General features: G+C 46.3%; 1 protein-coding gene across 6 annotated transcripts in view; it reads right to left on the bottom strand.

Annotated features, from left to right (window-relative positions):
• The window catches only part of agpat4 (1-acylglycerol-3-phosphate O-acyltransferase 4 (lysophosphatidic acid acyltransferase, delta)), a 137,814-nt gene that overhangs the window by 91,796 nt on the left and 32,647 nt on the right, over positions 1-13,371 (bottom strand). Inside the window, exon 1 of one of the 6 annotated variants that reach the window (XM_080200222.1) lies at positions 6,193-6,285. The exons of 3 other annotated variants lie outside the window; for them this stretch is intronic. The gene's annotated coding sequence lies outside the window, so the exon portion shown is untranslated. 2 more of the 6 variants (XM_080200224.1, XM_080200225.1) reach the window with 2 other exon arrangements.

The raw sequence follows: 13,371 nt of genomic DNA, 5'->3' as shown, positions 1-13,371 counted from the left end.
CTTAAACACAGGTCCACTCCTTGTCTTCCTAATCTTTTTATTCCCCTTTTCTCTTGTCCCACTAAAATCTTGTCGCACGGTTTCCTAAACACCAACCCGTCCCCCTCCACCCCAATTCTCCATTTCCAAAAGCCTACTAAAAGCTTTACAGCAGTCTACCAACTGCTTTATACATAGTGTTGTGATTTGTAAGACACTCTTGGGGAAATCATTCTGACATTGAAAAACACCACCTACAAATTATTAAACTGTTGCCCTAGTTACAGTTGTTGACATAAATAACTGAAACATATTGAACATTCCAACAATAATTTCTACCAAATCAAACAATATTTTTAAAGTTTAACTCCTTTCAGTTACATATTACTCTCCATGGAGCTCAGCACCTACAACAGCACGCAATGACAAAAAAAAGTTAAGTTTACCTACAAGGTATTCAAAGTAACACTTGGTTTTGATAAGAGTAAATAAACCGTTCCTGGTGGCAAGACTAGTCACTAGAGGACACATTTGGTAATTGGTCAAGAATCAGAAGGGATAAGGAAAATTGTTTTATTTTAAACACGCTATGCAGCGCTTGAAAGGTGATGAAAGTAGATTCAAAAAGGGAATTGCATATGTACTCGGAAGAACAAAATTGCAGGGCTTTGGGGAAAAGAGTAGGAGAGCGAGACTAATTGGAAAGCTCTTTTCAAAGATATATAGGTATCCACTTACATTCAACCTTCCCCCCAAAAAAATCAATTGTTTGCTTGCTAATGGAGCAATGTTGGACAAACATCCTTCACTGGAGACACAGATCCATTCCCCACCACAGTAACAGCAGAGATGTCACAGAGCAAATGATAAATTCCTGATACATCTGACAATGATATTAGGCAATTAAATAAATAAAACATAGAAACCATTAACATGAGATGGAAAAGAAAGAGAAAGAGAGAGAGAGAGAGAGAGAGAGAGAAAGACAAGAAACAGAGGAAGAAAGATAGCAGAGAAACAAAAACAAAAATGATAACAAAGAGCGTAAAAAGTATGTACAGAATAAGGATGTAAAAGAAATAGGAAGAGGAAAAATATGTTTTTTTTGTTCTATTTTTGGGCAAGGGCTGTTGGTGAGATATTTCTGCTTTTCCCATTTACATTTCCTTTAGATCCTTTGTTGCTTCTTGTCCTAAAGCAATCTCATTTTGTCTGAACCAGTTATTTGATTTCAATCAAGCAGTCCTTCCCTTTTGAGTTTACTCTTTCTCCTTGCATTTGTACTTTCTTAAATCTGTTCCATTTCATCAGAACTGCAAAAAAAGTTAGAAAAGATCATGGGCTGGCCATAGACTACATGCTGGACCTTTGCAAGCACTTCTCCCTCAGCTGCTGGAGATACAGAGCCAGGCAATGCAGGACAGGCTGACAGTAACACCTACCCAACTGCGAGGCTCGAGAGAGAGAGAGGAATACCAAAGCTTTCAGATGGACAGGCTATTGCTTGTCCTGCATAGTTCCCAGGCCAACACTGCAAGGGTGACATCCGCAGTGGAAAGTCTGCAGCAGAAAATCCTCACCATGAGTGGCAGAGTCCAAGCAATGGTCAAGTCATAGCAGGGCCTCAACAGACTTTGCAATTCTCTGACCCATGGCTGAGAGCTTGAAGGAGACCCAGCAGGACAGTGCTGAGACACAGTGGGCTATGGCTGCAGCCCCTGAGAACATGGCACAAAGTCATGGCTGAGTGGCTGCAGAGCACGGCCCAGTCTCAAAGGGCATTAGCTGATGGTGGTCCCTGACTCAGTGGGCTGTCACCATTATGGCAAGAATGCAGGTGGTCCTCCAGGACTGGCAGTACCAGGTGACACCAGAGCTTCTGGAGCTCATTGCAGAAGCACTGCCATCCCATGGAGTGACCCAAGGGCCCAAAAGGAACTACGAGAGAGGAGGAAGGGCTCGAGCCTGTGCCGGAGCCTTCCACTTAGGAGACAGCTCACCTTCTGACTGCTCTCTTCCAGACCCTGTGGTATCTGAGGGGCAGGGGAATGAAGAGGGTGCCATGGATACCCTTGACACTGGGAAGCTGGCAAGGGCACTCAAGGTCAAGGCCTTCCAGAGAACAGTCACAGGGTACGGTACACTGCTGGCCACCTCCAAGGAATATCCTGGGGAGATGAGACATAGTGGTAGGCCACTTAAAGCTAAGAAGTTGTAGCAGCGCTAAGATGGCATGGGTAAAGGGCAACACTAGTTAGTAGACTATTTAGCACTTTAAAAGGTACTCACGCACACGTTTTTATATTATTGCTTATTTGGGAGGCACTTTTATTGGCACCAAAAGTGTTATTTTGCCTCATACCTGTGATTTAATTTGTCTTTGATTAGCCTCCGACAGGAACATACTTACCCCAATGGGTACTGAGGGACCCTGTACACTGATGATAGTGGGGGAGGACAGCATGGAAACAGGCCCTTCAACTTAACTTGTCCATGCCGCTTTTTTTTTTAAAAAAGGCCCCCAAGCTAATCCCAACTGCCCACATTTGGCCCATGTTCCTCTATACCCGTGTAACTATCTAAATGCTTTTTAAAAGATAAAATTGTACCACCTCTATCACCATCTCTGGCATATTGTTCCACATTCACCACCCTCAAAAAAATTGCCCCTCTGGACACTTTTGTATCTCTCCCCTCTCACCTTAAACTTATGCCCTCTAGTTTTAGACTCCCCTACCTTTGGGAAAAAATATTGACTATCTAGCTGATCTGTGCCCCTCGTTAATTTTATAGACCTCTATAAAAGGTCATCCCTCAGCCTCCTACGCTCCAGAGAAAAATGTCTATTTAGCCTCTCCTTATAACTCAATCCAGTAGCATCCTAGTAAATCTTTTCTGCACCCTTTCTAGTTTAATAATATCCTTTCTATAATAGGGTGACCAGAATCGCACACAGTATTCCAACCGCGGCCTTACCAATGTCTTGCACAACTTCAAGAAGACATCCCAACTCCTGTATTCAATGTTCTGACTGATGAAACCAAGCATGCTGAATGCCTTCTTCTTCACTCTGTCCACCTGAGACACCACTTTCAAGGAGCTATGAACACGTACCCCTAGATCTCTATTCTGTAACTCTCCCCAACACCCTACCATTAACTGAGTAAGGCCTGCCCTGGTTTAATCTACCAAAATGCATCACCTCGCATTTGTTTAAATTAAACTCTGCCAGTCGTCAGCCCACTGGCCCAATTGCTCAAGATCCCATTGCAATTGGAGATGACTTTCTTCACTGTCCGCTATGCCGATCTTGGTGTCATCTGCTACTGTGAAAACCAAGGCGCTCAAATAATTCACTGGCTACAGCAAGTGGCATGCATTGGCAGCAGCTTACAGCATCTGCTATGGCATTCCTAGTACCGAAGAGAGATTCCCTCCCACCCCACAGCCCTGCATGGGTGTTTAGTTCTCCCATACCAACCACCCAGATGTGGGCCAAGGTGCCAGCACACAGATGAAGCTCAGGTAGGAATCAGACTAGTTTGCACCAGAACATCATCACAATGGCACAAAGCAAGTCATTATCACCCTCTGCCTGCCACAGAAACTCATTAAACACAGCATACTCAGGCCTTTCTCTCTGGTGTTACAATTTTTCAGCAGATTGTGGGACAGCACACCACCACAATGCGGGGCAATATCAGGGGGCTATATTGGAAGGCCCCACGTGAGCAATCCAGGCACCGGGACCGCATTTTGAGAAGCCCCATGCACTGCTCCACTATTGTGCAGGTGGCAACATGGGCCTCATTATGTCAGGTCTCAGGCGCCATCAACCAGGTTCGAAGCAAGTACTCCATGTCCTTCACAAGCCATCTCTGCACCTTGGGCTCCTCCTCAAAGACCTCCAGGACATGTGAGCTCCTCAATACAAAACTGTCATGCATACTGCTGGGGTATCTGGCACAAGCATTCATGATGTTCAGCTGGATTGTCACTCACCAACTGTACATTTACTGAAACGGAAGCCCTTTCTGTTCATAAATATTCCAGGATTCCTCACTGGGGCCTTAAGAGTGATGTGGATGCAGTCTATAGCCCTATGCACATTTGACATCCCCGCGAATCCTGCAGCCTAGTCTTCCTGCGGGGCCTGGTCCAGGTCAAATTTAATATACTGGCCAGCTCAGGCATCCATGACCTCCTTCACACACTTGTGGACGGATAATTGGGAAATGCCACAAAAGGTGTCCACTGGTGGTCTGGAAGGACCTGGTGCTGTAAAACGTTTAAGGTGGCGATCACTTTCACGGCCACCAGGAGTGGGTACACCTCTGTGCCCTGAGGAGCCAGGGCCTGCAAATGGCACAGGTGTCGCACTGGCTCCTTTTGGAGCTGGAGCCATCAACAGCAGGTAATGTCTGCAGTTGCTCAAAAGGACACTTGTGTGGGAACTGCCCGGGTCACTGCTCTTTCCTTCTCCTGCCAACCTCTTGCTCCCGCAGGGTGAATGGCAGCCACGTCCTGCCTCTGGCAACCGTCTCCCTCTACTTTCACGGGTGGTGGGGCCTGACTCTCCTCTGCCCACAATTCATCCTCCTCAGCTCCAGTAACAACCAGCAACCCACCCACCCCCACAATACACTCCCCATATCTCCTCAGAATGGCAATACACCCCCCCCCCAAACACAATGACAAACACACACCCAGAGTCTAAGCAGCAGTGGCCCCAGACATTACTGCTTCACAAGTCCTGAGGCTGCAGCACTGCCACTTCAGAGAGTTTCCAGCCCATCCCCCAACAGCAACAGTGCTGGCTGCTACCAGCACTAGGATCCAGAATCAGCGCCAAGTCCCAAGGTCAGCACTTTAACCCAAGTCTGTGCTGAGAGGCTGAAGTTGGACCCCATGAGCAACAGCTCCCCAGCCCTCCACACACTTGCAAGCCCCCTGATTCAAAACGCAACATAGTACCCTAAAACAACCTCCTCCTGGGCAGTTTGAAAGCAGAAACTTAGAGACTTACCTCCTCGCTCATGTGCCTGAAACCGAGTTTTATACTTGTTTTTTCCAACTGATCCAGCTGCAGCGAGCAATATCATTAAGGAAGGTGAACTGGGATGATTAGGAGTGAAGCTCGCTAATTACATTGTGATCAATGCAAATTGATGTTTGCCTGTTTTGGATGGGGTCCCAATCATGCCAATTTATCGTGTTAAACAGGAATGGGCACGAAAACAAGCACCACTCCTGCTAGTTACATCATACCCAATTTTACAACTTTTCCTACCGCAAAACAGACACAATGAGGTCGTAAAATTCTGTTCCATAAGCCGGAAACACTAACTTGATTTCCCTCTCCATCGATGCTGCCTTTTCCCACCATTTTTTAAAAACATAATATAGTACTTTGCTCTCCAATACAGTAAAACATATCTGGATCCTCAAACATTCACTAGGAATTGGGGTGGGGGGGAGGGGCGGGGGTGGAGAAACGGGTATTTAAACTTAAATATTTTTGTTATAGAAAATAATTTCTGGTCTCCGTCCTTAAATTGGCAAGTTAGACGTTTAAATGGTGCACAGTGTAATTTTAAATGCTGCGTGCCAAGTTTTGGACGTGACGGTAAGTTTTAAATGCCAAAACCTGCTCACTCAGGTGTAAATAAAATGGTCCCACTGCATTATTTCATAGTACAGGGAGTCAACCCGCGTCCTCTTTACTATTATTTATCCCCGGACCACTTCACAAAAAGATTATCTGGTCATTATCACGCTGCTCGCTGTTTGTCAGAGCTCGCTACGTGGAAATTGACTGAGGTTTCTACATTACAACAGTGAAGACACTTCCGAAAAAGGCGTCATAGCCAACAAAATATTTTTGTATGTTCCGAGAAGTCGCAATAAAGTGCACAGATTTTGGATTAAACTAAAACGCTGCTGCCCGGGGCAAGAAAAGATGTTCAATACCACCCTGAGTTTATTTTTTTTCCATTCTGCGCTTACCAATACATCATGGGCATACAGTCAACCTCTTGGCTCTCCACTGAAGGGGGCGAGCTCAAATACTTTCTCCGCATCCCATGCCTTCAGTTTAGTTAAGTTAGTGTCTCCCCGTCCCCCTCACTGTAACCCGCATTTTCACCAGTTTCTTAACAGCCCTTTTCTCTCCCGGTGTCAGTTTTGACTCAAAAATCAGACTGAGACGGTCACCTTTAAAAAGGCGTCCATTTGGTGTGGAGCGTCTGGCGGTTCGGCTCGGATGGAGACCACACTGGGGCCCATCCCCTCTCCCTTCAGGCCCCGGCCTCCCATTGAGCACGCGCCCCGCCCCGCCCATCCGGCTCGAGCGCGCAGACGGTTGGAACGAAGAGCCTGGTTTGAATTAGCAACGATGTGAGTCACCTCAGCAGAAGAAAATTCACCGAGGATTGGCTGGGTTCTGACAGCCCACCAGTGTATTTGATTATAAAAAAAAAGTTTCCGTTCAGAAGTCTTACAGTGTTAGTTCATATTTCTTTCTCTGCAGCTGCTGCCAGACCCACTGAGCAGTCGGTATTCAGTTCAGATTTTCCAATAGCTGAGGTATGAAATGAGATTGCGATGAAGGCAGATTCAATTGAACAGTGCTGCGATTCTGCTTTTGCAGCTGGTTTGAATACTATTTTCATTTTGATTACCGTCCCCCGCACCCCCCCCCCCCCCCAAGAACACCAAATTCTCAACGTTAAACACTAGGATGGTCAGGGACAACTATCCCAATTTGGTCCTCACTACACATATTCACCGGCTGGAAATCAGGTGTATCGGAGTCCCGGTTGATTTTACCACCCTGTCGCCAGGGACCCGGAGGATAGCTGTGGGGCCTTGTCAGCAAATTATACAACCCTCCTGCCACATTACCACCAACAACGCTATTGCCTGGTTATACAAGGGTAGCTTTTGGCCATAGAATGAGTATTCATCTCATAGCCTGCCAGACTGTCACCTCGTTCATTAGCATTTTCCAAGAGAAAAGTCTGAAGTATAAAAACGAACAAGTGGGTGGCATCAGCATTAAATGTCATGCAATATTAGATGGGAAGATCCTTTTGGGCTGAAATGAATGCAAGGAGGAGTTAGAGAGCTTCTGGCGACACTTGAGGGTGCAAAGTGCAATCTGCTGTGTAAACATCTTATAATGTTTGAAAGTATTTTAATATGGCATGATGGGGAGATAATGAATGATATCAAAATATGCTTAGAACACTTAATATTGTTTTCTTGGATTTGCTATGGTTCTTAAAAGGGCTTTCTATTCAATCCAGGTGGATGGAGTGATGGTTACAGCATTCAAACTGATTGTGACCACGTTCCATTCCCCCACCTGCATATTTGTGGATTGCACTGCTGATTGGAGATAAGGCTTTCAGAACTTCCCCAAAAGGACACCTGTGATGTCATTTTAAAGATCTTGTCAGGCAATACGAGCATCATTTTGTTGCCCATCCCCAGTTGACCAGGAAAAAGTAGTGATGTGGTGAAAGTACACCTACAGTGGTGTTTGGAAGGGAGTTCCAGAATTTTGATCCAATGACATACAGTCCCAAGTCAGGTGCTGATCTATAGCAACCCCAGGTTGTTGATAGTGGAGAATTCAGCAACTAAATTGTCATGGGGAGATGAAGGCAAAATACTATCGATGCTGGAATCTGAAACAAAAACAGAAAATGCTGGAAAACCTCAGCAGGTCTGACACATCCATGGAGAGAGAATGGAGCCAACATTTTGAAATCAGGGTCATCCTGACTCGACTTTGGAGAGAGAATAGAGCCACAGATGCGGTCAGACCGACATAAAAACAAAATGCTGGAAAATGTGTCATGGGGAGATGGTTAAATTGAAAATGGTTATTTCCTGGCACTGAAGTGACAGAGGTGGTCTTGCCACTGGACAAATAATCCAGAGACCCAAGTTCAAATCCTACCACAATAGCTGATGTGATTTGAATTTTTTTTTGGAATTGTCATAAAAACCTTTTGGGAAGGGAACTTGGTCTGGCCGACCTGTGAATCCAAAACCATAGCAATACGGTTGATTGTTGAATGCTCTGAAATATCCTAGCAAGGCACTCTACAAAAAAGGAATGAAACTGGACAGATCACTTTAGGCATCAACCTAGGCACCAGAAATGATACAGGCTCTGTAAAGTCCCCCTTACAAATATTTTGAGGGCATGTGCTAAAATAGTCATGCTCAAGGAATCATACTTCAATGTCTCAGACACCACCAGGACACATCCAGAGGTGGCACAGTGACATACAGTCAGGAGGGAGTTGCCCTAAGAGTCCTCAACATAGCTTCCAGTCCTCATGAAGTTTAATGGCATCAGGTCGAACATGAGCAAGGAAACCCTCAAGTATTCTATGTTGGAGGAAGTACAGAGGGTGACAAGGATGCAGAATGTACTGCGAGTGTGCGTTTCAATGTCTATCACCAAGAGTGCATTGATAGCATCACCACAAACTGAACTGGTTGAATCCTAAAAGGAGTCTGAAAGCTATTAGACCAGGTCTGTGTCAGGTGGCGAGGGAACTAAGAAGAGGATAAAACATACTTGGCCTCAACCTCACCAACCTGCCTGCCACTCATGCCTCTGTCCATGACATGAAGCAATAGGAGTAACCACCACAGTCTTTATTTCGTGGAGATAAAGTCCCATCTTTACATATCCAGTGTTGGGTGGCACTACCACTGCTCTAAATGTGATAGACATTGAACAGATCTAGCAACTGGACATCCATGAGAATGCTATGAGCCATCAGCAGCAGCATTATACACTCAACCACAAATCTAACTTCATGGCTCAGCATATCCTGTATTCCACCATGCCAAGGGACCAACACTGATTCAATGAAGAGTGCAGGAGGGCATGCCAGGAGCCACACCAGGCATATTTAAAAAATGAAGTGTCAACCTGGTGAAGCTACAACAAAGGACTACATGCATGCCAAAAACAGCAAGTGATAGTTCAAAGTGATCCCACAACCTGCAGATCAGATCTAAGCTGTAGGCTTTTCACAAACAGCCAGTGACTGGTGGTGGACAATTAGACAATTCACTGGAGGAGGCAGCTCTGCAAATGTCCTGTCTCAAATGATAGAGAAGCCCAGCACATCAGTGCAAAAGATAATGCTGAAGCATTTGTGACAATCATCAGCCAGAAATGCTGAGTGGATGACCTTCTTCTAGAAGGTCACCAGCATCACAGATGCCAATATCCAGCCAAATTTTAGAACTGAAGGCATCAGATACTGAAGAGGCTATGGATCCTGACAATATTCCAGCAACAGTACTGAAGACTTGTGCTCCAGAATTTGCAGTGGCCTTAGCCAAGCTGTAACACTGGCATCTAAATGGCAGATTGAAAAATTGCCAGGTATATCCTCTACACAAAACAGGACAAATCCAACCTGGCCAGTCACTGCCCCATCAGTCTACTCTTAATCATCAGCAAAGTGATGGAAAGAGCTATCAACAGTGCAATCAAGTGGCACTTACTTAGCAAAACCTGTTTACTAACATTCAGTTTTGAGTTCCATCAGAGCCACTTAGCTGCTGACATCATTACATTCTTGGTTCAAAGATAGACAAAAGCGCTGAACTCCAGAGATGAGATAGCTGCTCTGTACATTAAGGCCTTATTTGACCCTATGTGGCATCAAAGAGCCCTAGTAAAACTGGAGTTAATGAGGAGGAAACTCTCCACTGGTTGGAGTCATATCTAGCACCAAAGGTGGTTGTTGAAAACTCTTCTTTCCCAACCAAACAAAATCAAATTAACTTCAGGGACAACTCAAAACAAGCAGCTCCCTAAAAAGGAGGAGGAGAGGAATCACCTGAAACAGAAGACAAAGCAGAAAGGAAACTTAAAATATCAAATTAAAAATGTGATTAAAAGGAGTCAATAGTACACCCCAATCCCTGTGGTGTGCAATGGGCTTGGAAGGTATCAACTGTACCCTCACACCCCATGCTGTCTTTCCAGGGACACCCAACTGTGAATGTAGCCAAGGTAGCGAGTCTGACAGTCAGGTTGGATGACCCCCTTGATTGCCTGCTGCCTGAACCCATAGATGGCATGCCTTGCCAGGCCCAGGAGCCAGTTCACGAGAAGGTCCTCCTCCTTTCCCACCTTGGGTTCCCGTAGTCAGGAGCATGGGACTGAGGTACAAATAAATCAATAGAAGGTTTTTGAGAAAACAAACAGACATGGTCCATGGACTCCATAAGGTTGCAAAAAAAAAGGCATGCTAGGGAGCCCGTGAACCATTGCAACCTACAATTGGATAGTACTGTTGCGTGCAACAGCCTCCACCCCAGGTCCTTGAAAGGGGAAGGGAGGGATCTCCGCCACCTGTCAGCAACAAGGCCCGCCAAGATGTACCCAGATGATGGGCGAGGATGCAACAGTAGAAGGTGTGCAGCAGCAGCCCGTACAAGAAGTGCCTCAGTGTGCTAGCAAAGGGCAGTGGGCATTTCCACAAGCTGGCTCAATCTGTGGGGACCTGACCGGGGGCAGGGGGTGTGGGGATCTAGGCTTGGGGGTCAATGTGAATCCCACCGCACAGTTGAGCCTCCTCGAGACCACGTGTCCTCAGGTTCAAGCACGACCATCCTAAAATCTTGGTTGGCTTTGGTTGCATGCTGGATAGCCACCCCCATGCATTCTGCCAGCTTGTGGGGGTTCTGCCAGCTCATGGGGGTTCATTCTGCCACCCAGCACGTCCCTGATCCTGGGCATCCTGGTGTCCATGGCTCTCCTCTCTGCCAGCCGCCTGTTATAATGGTTAGAGGAGCAGATTCCTGAGCAGTGGCTCTCACACGATAGCTGCTACTCCTGACAGGGGAAGAGTTGCAGCGCAAGGCGACCATGTTCCAGACTTTAAGAAGATCCAGGTATAAGATAGACAGCGCCTTGCAAGGAGGTCTGAAGACTCCCCAGATTTATGTACAGGAGCTGCACATCATAATTCAGGCCGAGCACCTGGCTGAAGAAATACGTCACCAGAGCACACTATTGTGGAGGGTTCTTGACATAAAAGATAACTGCAGGGTCTGGAGGCGGACTGCTCTCCCTAAGCAGGAGATACAGAACCTCAGCATGCACTCAGTGCAGTCTGTTTACTAACACTCAGTTCCGAGGTCCAGGCAGCAGGCAATCAAGGGGGTCATCCAACCTGACTGTCAGACTCTCTACTGTGACTACATTCATGGCCGGGTCTCCCTGGAAAGAGAGCATGGGATGTCCGAGGGCACAGTTAATACCTTCTGTGCCCGTTGGGCACTGCAGGGTCTGCGGTGTACTATGGACCCCTTTATTCACATTTTAATTTGACGTTTTAAGTTTCCTTTCTGCTTTGTCTTCTGTTTCATGCGGTTCCTCTTCTTTTAGGGAGCTGCCCCTTTTGAGTTGTCCCCAAGTTAATTTCATTTTGTTTGTTTGGTTGGGAAAGAAGAGTTTGCAACAACCACCTTCCTTTGGTGCTAGATACGACTCCAACAAGTGGAGAGTTTCCTTCCCATTAACTCCAGTTTTGCTAGGGCTCCTTGATGCCACATGTGGTCAAATGAGGCCTTAACATAAAGAGCAGCTATCTTACCTCTGGAGTTCAGCTCTTTTGCCTATCTTTGAACCAGTGCAGAGAACCAGCCAAGGATTCTCTGGATGTTTGTGACAAAGTTGGGTGAAGGGTCACAGTGACCAGCCAGTACCACAGAATGGAGGCAATCAGCTGGTTTATGTCAAGAACTCATGCCCTGTAAGACAGCGCTTGGAGCAGTCCTGACCAGCGACTTTGGTGGTTACTTTGGTCTCCAGCTCCTGCCAGTTCACCAGCCAGGATTCCTCAGCTGGGCAAAGATGGACTCCCAAGTAGAGGAGGTTGGTCCTGCTCTAGGTGAAAGGCCTCAGCTCCTCCAGGAAGGGGTTCATCTACCACGGACTGACCAGGAGTCCGGGGCACTTGGCCCAGTGGATCCTGGCAAAGGATGCATCAGAGTTCATGGCCTGGCACTCCCACATCCTTCACAAGTCAGCCAGGTCCATGAACGAGGAGGCGTAGCCAACAGGACCACCCCAACGCCCGGCCTGCACAGAATCAAACTCGACAACCTCCTCCACAAGAGGCGCAGGAATGGCTCCACGCAAAATTGAATACAGTTGGTCAGACAAGGGGCAGCCCTGCCACACTCCTCTCCTAAAGTGAAAAGGCACTGTCAGGGACCCATTAACTAGGGTGACTGTTGTAGGTCAGTTATCTCAGTTTCAGGACATCACTGCAAAGAGTGCCTCAGGATAACCATTTTCAGCTGCTTCAATTACTTTCCTATCATTATAAAGGCCAGCCGGCAGAAAGATAATTGAAGCAATTACTCGGGCATTATCCTGAGAAACTCCTGCAGTGATTTATTGAAACAAAGAGAATTGGCCTCCATCAACTATCTTCTTTTACGTTAGGTATGACTCCAGTCCGTGGAGAAATTTCCCCACATTCCCATTGATTCAAGGCAGCAGTTGACCAAGCAATGTTATCAAAGAGCCTCAGCAAAATTCATGTCAAGGTTAGACTCTCTCACCTCTCCTCAAGTCCAATTCTTTTGTCCACGTTTGGACAAAGGCTGGGGTCAGGAGCTAAGTGGCTCTGGCAGAACCCAAACTAAGCATGTTATTGCTGTGCTAGTGCTGCTTGCTGACACTGACAACACCCATCATTTTTTTGTTGATGAGCAAGAAGCAGCTGATGTGGACAGTAATTGGCTGGATTGGATTTGTCTGGCTTGTGGGCAGGACGTACTTGGGTAGCTTTCCACATTAGGTAGTTGCTAGTGTTGTAGGATATACTACTGTTTAGCTAGGGCACACCTAGTTTTGGAACACAAAAGTCTTCAGTGCTATTGCAGAAAGGTTGACAGGCCTTGAGACTGTGTCCAGTGTCTTCAGTTGTTTCTTCATATAGGAAATAACAGCATAGATCATTCAGCCCCTCAAATCTACTCCTTTCAACTAAATTGTAGCTGGTTTTCTATCAAGGCCATTTCTCCACATTATAGAAAAATTGATGAATATGGGGATAAAGACAATCAATCTTTGTCTTGAACATACTCATCCACAGATGTCAGGGATAGCGAATCAAATAGGCTGAAAGCTAGCATCTGTTATCCAAACTAGAGTTGGACCCTCCACTCTGGCTAAAGATGGTTGCAAAAATTTCAGCCTTGTCGTCTTTTGCACTGCTGCCTAGATTCCACTAGTCAAAGCATGGGGATATCTGTGGAGCCTCCTCTTTCTGTTAGTTGTTGAATTGTCCACAACTGGACATGGCACGGCTGCAGAGTTTTGATAGGATCAGT

Source organism: Carcharhinus amblyrhynchos, chromosome 12 (assembly GCF_965287045.1).
Source record: "Carcharhinus amblyrhynchos chromosome 12, sCarAmb.v2.hapA, whole genome shotgun sequence".
NCBI lineage: Eukaryota > Metazoa > Chordata > Chondrichthyes > Carcharhiniformes > Carcharhinidae > Carcharhinus > Carcharhinus amblyrhynchos.
This window is presented reverse-complemented; position numbering and strand designations above follow the sequence as displayed.